Consider the following 9345-nt stretch of genomic DNA (forward strand, 5'->3'; position numbering starts at 1 on the left):
GGGAAGAGGAGAACACCAACAAAACAAGGATTTGTAAACAAAGCAGGACCAAGGCACAGGTAAACTCACAGAGACTCCGGCAACATGCACAGGGAATACACAGAAAGCATCCCAGCACTAAGGGGAGACATGAACATGACCTCCATCCCTAACTCAGAAGACATCTGCAGTTGATAGCTGCTCACAAATTAAAAATTAGTTTTTTTCCACAGAGTCTCACTACAGGAAACAAAACAGTACTAAGGGAAAGTCTATGCCCAGCAATAGATAGACAACATGAAATGAACTCCGCAAGGGTCCCGAGAGGCCCATGTGTAAAATATCTGGTTAGAAGACGAGCATGCGTGTAGAAGCCTGACACATAAGCTAGTCTCCAGAAAGCTTGTCTCCCATTGAAAAAACTTCATCTTTCTTTATCTTATTGTACTGGCTGGTTTTATGTGTCAACTTGACACAAGCTGGAGTTATCACAGAGAAAGGAGTGTCCCTTGAGGAAAGCCTCCATGAGACCCAGTTGTAAGGCATTTTCTCAATTAGTAATCAGGGGTGAGGGCCCAGCCCACTGTGGGTGGTGCCACCCCAGGCTGGTAGTCTTCAGTTCTATAAGAAAACAAGCCGAGCAAGCCAGGGGAAGAAAACCAGTAAGCAGCACTCTCAGTGGCCTCTGCATCAGCTCTTGCCTCCAAGTTCCTGCCCTGTGTGAGTTCCTGTCCTGATTAACTTTGGTGATGAACAGCAATGTGGATCTGCAAACTGAATAAACCCTTTCCTCCCCAACTTGCTTCTTGGTCATGTTTTGTGCAGGAATACAAATCCTGACTAAGACACTTAACCTTTTAAACAGTAATGGTTTATATTTGCAGAAAACCTTGCAACATGGAGGGTGGAGAGATGGATTAGTAGTAAGAGCACTTGATGTGTTTGGGGAGGATCCAGGTTCAATTCCCAGCGTCCATGTGGCAGCTCAAAGTAGTTCGTTACTCCAGTCTCAGGAGATCTGATGTCAACTTCTGCAATCTGATGGCAGTGAACACATATGCTACATAGACATATACATTCAGGAAAACACTCACACATATAGCATGTAAATAAACAAAATCTTAAGAAATGCAACATATTTCTTAGGCTTTGATTCTTTTCATTAAGAATGTGATTTGTTCCTTTGGATCAGAGGACAGTATTTGTCACAGTTTGTCTCAGGTAACTGGAATCTATTTGTCTCTCAATTGTATTACTACTAATGCTGTCATTACACACCAGTATATATCTCTCTTAGTCAAATCATTTGATTTTTATTCTAAATAAATTATGACACCAGAGTTTCCAAAGGTCACATTCTAGAAAAATCTTTAAACATTTAAAAATGGCCAGCATTCTCAGGCTCAAGTCCTATTTCAATACAAATAAATCTCAAAAAACTAATGCATTTTTTGAATCAAGATATATGTTCAGATGTATGAATGAATGTTTTTAAGAACAGAACATTTCAAGGATCATTCCTCTTCCCATATAAATATTTCCTAAGCCTGAAATATCTATAAAATAGGTGTAATCTCCTTTAGTTCCAAGGGTCAGTAAACCACCTTGAACTTGCTTAGGTTTGAGAGAAAATTGACTGAGACCTCTGGGTAGGCTGAAATGATGGTCAGTGTGAAACAGGCTTTAGAAATAAAGAACTGAAAATAACATGAATAAGACTTGGGTGGAGGGATGTCTTTCAGAAGTTTTTCAATGGAGAAGATGGACTCTGTTGTCCCTCTCCTTTCTCCTCTGTCTTTTCCCTTTGTCCTGCCATATCTCTTCTTCCTCTCATTCCTTTCCTTTCTTTTCTACTCCTGCCATATCCAATAATACCAATTGTGGTGAATAAGTCAAGTGAGACTGGCTGTATAGTCCTCTGAACTTCAGAGTCTTTGGGTTTCTGATGTGACTGCCGAGAACTGAGCTGTAAATCTATCATTTCTTTGTAGAAAGTTTCTCCTTCTCCTTACTTCTAAAGATCTTTGGTGCTTCTAAGTTTAGCTACTCTGTCTAAGTATATGTCTGGTTTTATTTATTTTATTCCATGTTCATACTTCTGAATTCTGATTCTTTATATCTTCTGCAGTTTCAGAACTGTCTTTGAATACTACCATGTCTACCTTTTGCCCTCTCCTCTTCCTTTTATATACTCTGTCTTTTAGGTGTAAGTTGTCTTAGTTAAGATTTTATTTCTGTGAAGAGACACCATGACCAAAGCAACACTTATAAAGGAAAACATTTAATTGGGGTTGAACCTTTCAAGGCTCAGTTTATTATCGTCACGGAAGAAGGCATGCTAGCCTACAGGCAGACATGGTGCTGGAGGAGCGGACAGTTCTATATCCTGCCAAAGGCAGTCAGGAGAAGACTACTATCACACTTAGCATAGCTTCATCTTTTAAATGACACTTCAAAGCCTGCCTCCACAGTGACACACTTCCTCCAACAATGCCACACTACTCCAACTAGTCCATATATCCTAATAGTGCCACTCCTTATGGGCCAAACATTCAAATATGAATTTATGGGGGCCAAACCACCACATTCTACTCCCCTCTACAGCTTATAGCCATAGATTAATGCAAAACTGCATTTTGTCCAAATTCAAAAGTTACCATACTCTATCACAGTCTGAACAATGTTTAAAACTCCAAAGTTCAAAATCTCTTCTGATACCCCCCAAAAAAATCTCTTAACCTTAATCCCCTATAAAATGAAAATAAAGAAGCAGGTCATATACTTTTGACATCATAGGATATATATTATCATTTCAAAATGCCATAGTGTGGAAATACTGTAACAAAGCAAGACAGAAAACCAGCTGGAAAAATCGCAAACTCCACATCTCCATGTCTGATGTCCACCTACTTTCACCTTTGTTTCTCCTTTCAGCAATTGCTTTTCTTGGATGGTTCCACTCCTTGCTAGCAGCTTTCCTCAGCAGCTGTCCTATGGCTCTGGCATATCTAATATCTTGGGGGTATCCAAGGCAATGTCAACTGTCCAGCTTCTTGTTCCATGATTTTCTAGGCTCCTCCAAAGGACTTGGGTCCCTTCTCCAGCTTTGTCCTCTGTAGCACTCTAGGCTCTGACTGACCCCTCTCCACTGCTGCTGCTGTTTTTGGTGTTCATCCCATAGTACTGGCATCTCCAATATGCTGGGGGTCTTCCACTCCAACTAGTCTGTACTTTCACTGGTAGCCTCTCATAGGCTGTTTTCATGCTGCCAAACCTCAACTTCGTTGCATGACCCTTTCAGTTCTGGTCCTTCAACTATCACCAAGACTGCACCTTCACCAGTGGCCTTTACTGGCTCTCACAGTGTCAAGACTCAGCCGCTTTCCATGACCTCTTCGTGCCTGTAAAACCAGTGTGCCCAAGTGACTCTTAAAACTTGCCAGGTTGGGGATTTAGCTCAGTGGTAGAGCGCTTGCCTAGCAAACGCAAGGCCCTATGTTCGGTCCCCAGCTCTGAAAAATAGAAAAAAGAAAAAAAAAACTTGCCTAGTCCGGTTGACAGCATGATGTCTGTCTCTGGAATAGCTTCTTTGTGCTTTCAGAAAACAAAGACAAACAAACAAACAAACAACAACAACAAACTTCCCAGAAGATTTCTCTTCAGTGATGCTGGTCTCTTCTAATCACCTCTAATTTCTTGGCTCTAGTTAACCAGCATCAATTGTCCCAGTAACCCTTTCTATTATTGACTCTAAAGCAAGAGTCATGTGGCCAAAGCTGCAAAGTTCTGCTGCTTACTGGGGCTGGATCATGGTTCCCCCATTCAATGATGTCTTCACCAGCTTTTTTGTTTTGATGGTTACCTTAACTACCTATGCTTTGATGTCCTAGAACTTGCTCTTTTAGACTAGGCTGGCCACAAACTCAGAGATACTTCAGCTTCTGTCTTCAGAGTGGGAGGATTAAAGTTGTGTACCATCAAGGGCTTTTCCTCCTATTGATGCCACACAGTGCCATCCTCTGCTACATATGCGGTCCTTCCCTATGTACTCTTTGGTTAGTGGTTTACTCCCTGGAAGCTCTGGGGGGTCTTGTTGGTTGATATTTCTATTTCCTATGGGGTTGCAAACACCTTCAGCTCCTTCAGTTCTTTAACTTGGTACTGTGAAGGTTCATTTACCCAGTGTAGGGGAATGCCAGGGTGTTGAGGTGGGAGTGGGTGGGTGGGAGTGGGAGCATCCTCATAGAAATAGAAGTAGTATGGGAGAGGAGGGGAAAGGGGATAACATCTGAAATGTAAATACATAAAATATCCAAAAATAATAAAAATTAAAAGAATAATACAATTAACAATAACAAGCAAATGGAAGGAAGTGTGTATCACCAAACTTTGCCCTTCAGTTTCTTTTTTATTTCTTTTTCATAAATTGAAAGCTTAGTTGGGTAAGGTCTTGTCCTGAGCTTGCCACTTCCTTTATTCCATTTAATATCTGGCTTTTATTTATTTTTTATTTTCTTGAATACAGAATCTAGCTCCATTCCATGTTTTGGTGCCCCCTTTCTTCTCAATCTGCACATTGTCTATTTCTACTTGTTCTGTTTGCTCCCTTTTTATTATAGATCTGCATAAGAGGGAACACTAATAGCCACACCACAGAGTCTATACTAGACTGTTTTGAGATTCCTTCTGCCAATGGCATTAATCCAAAATCTTTGATTTCAGCCTCAGGCAGACTTTTTGAACAAGGGCAGCTACATTCTTCATGAAAGTGTCACAGGAAAGATCTCAAGGCAACCTACTAAAATTCTGCTCCTCTGAAACTCTTAATCCAGGCCCTTACAGTCCAAATCACCCTTAGTCCCACTGTCTTCTATGTTCCTTCTAGTATGACTTCACTAAGCAGAGCTTAAAGCATTCCACTGCTTTCTTAACCCAAAGTCTCAAGATCCATGTTCTTCCAAACAAAAACATGGTCAGGCCTATCACAGTAATACCCATTCCCTGGTACCAATTTCTGTCTTAGTCACTGTTCTATTGCTGTGACCAAGTCAACTCATAAAAATAAATCTTGCTCACAGTTTCAGAGGTTTAGTCCAATATCATTATGGCAGAAAACATAGCAGCACACAGGCAGACATGGTGCTGGGGAGATATCTGAGAGTACTTACATCCAGCTTCATAGGTAACAGGGAGAGAGAGAGAGAGAGAGAGAGAGAGAGAGAGAGAGAGAGAGAGAGAGAGAGAGAGAGAGAGAGAGATTCACTTTCTCCTTACCCCTTTCCTGAAGCAGTGTCTCCTGATCCCCACAAGTCCATCCTGTGCACGCATCTAGAAGCATCCATAGCTATAGCAAGAGGCCAGTTAATCCTCCTTCTGTAGAGGTGCCAGGATTGACCAGCTAATAGGGAGGCTGTCACAGATGAATTGCTGTTTCACTGAGACAAATATGGGAGAGTATTACATGGGGCAGTACTCCAGTTCACACTATGGAACTGGAGACAAAGGAAGAAATAGAAAAATGGTGGTTAAAATACAGGCATTTCTCTTTCTTTAGTTCTTGATATCAAAACTGTAGTCTGTGCACAAAATGAGAGCATAATGGAATGGTGAAGCAGGCCACAGTGCTGGGGACTTGAGAGAGTATACTAGCAAAGGGTTTTCAATGTCCCATCCCCCACCAAGTGCCTTAGGAAAACCTATTCTTCTAACAAGTTTCTTGTGTCACTTGAGTTTACCATAGAGAAGTACATATAATGTCACCAGCCTCTATCCCATTACAGTAAAAAAAAGCCTTCCGAAAGCACATGTACAAGCAAAGTGTGCAACAGAGGAATGCACGATGAGATGTTTAAGAGCACAGACTCCATCCATTTCGTTTTTTATTCTTCCCTCTGGGACACGGTGTTTATATTCTCTAAGTTGATTTCCTTGTTTATAAATGGATTTATTAGCAAGTGTTAGTTCCTCTACTTTAAAGATCAGTTCTTAAAACTATTTAAAAATAGGTGAACACTCAGGCAGCTCCATGCCAAGTGTGTAACACTGTTTAATAGTACATACTGCTTTTACTTGCATAAGATCGTCCACAGTGGGAGAACTATTGTTTGTCTCTGTAACCCTTCTTAGTTGTTTGTTTGCTTCTTTGTCTTAATGAACTCTGATTTTCTGTAGTTGTCCGTTTCTTTTTCTGTAGCTCAGGAATAACTCCTAAAACATGTAGATAAGTCTAATAATATTGTTTCTCCCTACAAGTGATTCTCTTTGAAATGACAACATGATTTTCTGTTTACTCAATAGGAGAGAAGTCCTGTCAGAACAAGTTGCTATTGTTTTTTTTCCCCTGAGGGGGATTGTATTTTTATGTTTATTGTGTATGTATTATGCATGTGTGTATGTATGTATGTATGTATGAATGAATGAATGTATGTATATGCATACAGCACATGCCACATCAGGCAGGTAGAGTCAGAGGACAGTTTGTGGGGGCTGGTTCTCTCCTTCCACTATGTAGGGTTTAAAGGCTCGAACCTAATCATTAGGACTACTAACAAGTGCTTTTTTTATTGGATATTTTGTTTATTTACATTTCAAATATTATCCCCTTTCCCAGTTCCCCCTCTGGGAACCCCCTATATCATCCTCCCTCCCCCTACTTCTATGAGAGTACCCACCCAGCCACTCCCACCTCAACACTGGTATTCCCCTACACTGGGGCATCAGGCTTGCCAGGACCAGGGGCCTCTCCTCCCACTGATGTCTGACAAAGTCATCCTCTGCTACATATGTGGCTAGAGCCATGGGTCCCTCCGTGTACACTCTTTGGTTGGTGGTTTAGTTCCTGGGAGATCTGGGGGGGGGGGTCAGACCTATCTTGTTGGTTGTTGTTGTTTAGAGACACATGCATGGGACAGAATGACCCGTTCTGCAGATTTCAAACTTGGAACTTGAACTTCTTGGGTGGCTTCTTGGGAGCCTAAGAGGAGGTATTTCTGAGAGCAGTAATGCCAATAGCAGAAAGACAGGATGAGCTGAACTTCTGATCAAGAACCAGGAGCCAACTAACCATGGAAGAACCACACTTTCTTGCTAAGGAGAATAGATTTTCTTATATAAGCTTGTTGGTGAGATTGTTGCGGTAAAATTAATAAAAATAAGGTTTCTTTTATCCCGCACTAGATCTGGCACTGTAGTGCCCCATGGCATCTATTGGATATTTTCATCTCAGTCAACGAAGTGTCTCACCCACTTAGCTCCATCCTATATCACACTGCCGATGGTTCCTCTCGGAGCCTGGCAACAATTTCTCTACCCATCTAGTTCCCAAGGCAGGTTGCGACCATGCCAGACATACACATCCCAATTTCGTGGTAGCCTAGTATGTCTAGCCACCACACTCTCTCTTGAACTCAATTAGATTGCCACATGAAAGAACACACAACACAATAACCTCTGATCCAATTGATAAGAAATAATTTGCTCATCTAGACGTACAAAGCCCTGTACACATCCATCCCTTCAAAATATTCATAACGACCTGTAAATGTGCAGAGAGAAATCTTAACATCCGCCTTTGTGTTCTTTTGGCTGCTTCTCTCCTCTCTCCAGTCTCTTCCTCTAAAACTTTTCTCCCACCCATCCTTCCTTCTCGTCCAATGATAGGCCTCGTTCTGTCCTGTACCTGCCTTCACCTGCATAATGACATCATCCTATATGAGATTTTGCTTACTTAGAGACAAAGGAATTCTATGGGACTCCAAATGAATCCCCAAAGTGTGGGACTTTGGTGTCCAGAGCTAGAGAAACACACACCAGTCTCGCGACCTTCCCTCATTCATCGTCAGTCATCGTATATCTGGGATTGCTGACTCTTTAGCTATGGCACAGGGAAAGGCTTCTGTGATGCTCTCTGACTAACTAATCAAATTTCCAAGAATTCTGTCACTATGGAGTCTCCGTAACCTGGAAGGAACCTTGAGTGCAGGGGAGTTTTGACTCAGGCTATTGTCCTTCTGTTTCATCCCTTCAAAACAAACAAACAAAAAACAACAACAAACAAACAAACCACTTACTACCTCCATAAGACTACAATGCAGTCCCCTTTCCTATTGCAATTTTTCTATTTCTTTAAAGTGGGTATTTTCATCTCACCCACTTCAGCTTCTGTTTTAGATAGTTCCTGTGTGCATTCTATACATTCATGTGCTTTTTGTCCCTCTTAGTCTTTCTGCTGTCAGTCTATTTTGGCAAACTTAAAGACTTGAATCTTCCAATACAGGAGGGAAGAATTTCATTTTCCTCCACATCTTCAAGTCAATAAAACCAAGGAAGCAGGAGGAAATGCATTTTCTCTCCTCACAGTTGATTCTAACTGTGTCTGAAGCGGTCAGAGTAACCTTTCCACTCTCTCTTCTTCAGCCTTTCTCCATAAAAGGCCCTTGATTACCCATGCAGGATTCAATATCAAAAATTCAAAGAAATTTCTTCAATCCCTAGCACTGTGGAAAGGTTGCCTTGAGGAACCACAGACCTCCCTCCTGCCTAACTCCTGACACCTCTGGACCCTAGTGAGAGATTTGGAAGGATGATAACAACTTCAGACTGTGAGGTGGGAGGAGGGCACGGAGCACTGTACCCAACAGTCAGAGAAGAGGAGTTGGTGATGCAAGTGTGCTTTTTGACTCAGCCAGTTGAGGATCTTGGTTAGGCTGTGTGTACTGCAGGCTGGGAATCCCATTTCATGCAGAAAACGGAGGAAAAATGCTACCAGTCATAGCAAGTGGGCACCAGCCTATTGCCCACTCAAAGAGGACTCTTTTCAAAAGAAAGAAGAAATACAGGCCAGTGCAGACTGGCTTGAAACCAATAGGTTGAAGCCCCATGTAGGAGCTCATCTTGATCTTTTCTAGCTGTCTTCCTGAAACATTTTGTCCTCAAAAGGTGTTTTTCCTAAAGTTTGAATTATTGTTTCAGAGTAAGGTCATTATTTTTGCTCTGTTTACATTTTGCTCCCATCTTCATTTTTATGGTTTTATTTTATTTTATCTCATTTTGAAACAGAGTCTTAAACACGCCCAAGCGTGTCTTAAGACAGGCCTTGAACTTCTGATCCTATGGTTGGAGAAGTACAGCTGTGTGGTACCATAGTTATATTGTGTTGTGGTGGTGGTGGTGACAATAGTTTGTTGATTGGTTTGTTATATCTGGTTATCAGTTCAGATTCCAAGAAACATCTCAATTTGTGTCAGCTTGCTTATTCGTCTCCTCTTCCTCTTCCCCTTCCTCTTCTTTCCCTTCCCCTTCCCCTTCTCCCCCCCTTCTTCCTGCCTTAGTTACTGTTGTTGCTGTGAAGAGACACCACAACCAAGG

At 41.6% G+C, this 9345-nt stretch overlaps 1 long non-coding RNA gene across 2 annotated transcripts; it reads right to left on the reverse strand.

The window, feature by feature from the left end:
* Positions 1-828: 828 nt before the first annotated feature.
* On the reverse strand, positions 829-7894 carry LOC108350853 (uncharacterized). 2 transcript variants are annotated; one of them, XR_001837818.3, is made up of 3 exons: positions 7789-7894; positions 5254-5414; positions 829-1017 (listed from the first exon to the last, which is right to left on the reverse strand). It is a non-coding gene; the product is annotated as an uncharacterized LOC108350853 (long non-coding RNA). The 2 variants fall into 2 exon arrangements; XR_010066098.1 differs by lacking the exon at positions 7789-7894 and adding an exon at positions 7514-7750.
* Positions 7895-9345: the final 1451 nt, after the last annotated feature.

Source organism: Rattus norvegicus, chromosome 4, assembly GCF_036323735.1.
Source record: "Rattus norvegicus strain BN/NHsdMcwi chromosome 4, GRCr8, whole genome shotgun sequence".
Lineage (NCBI taxonomy): Eukaryota > Metazoa > Chordata > Mammalia > Rodentia > Muridae > Rattus > Rattus norvegicus.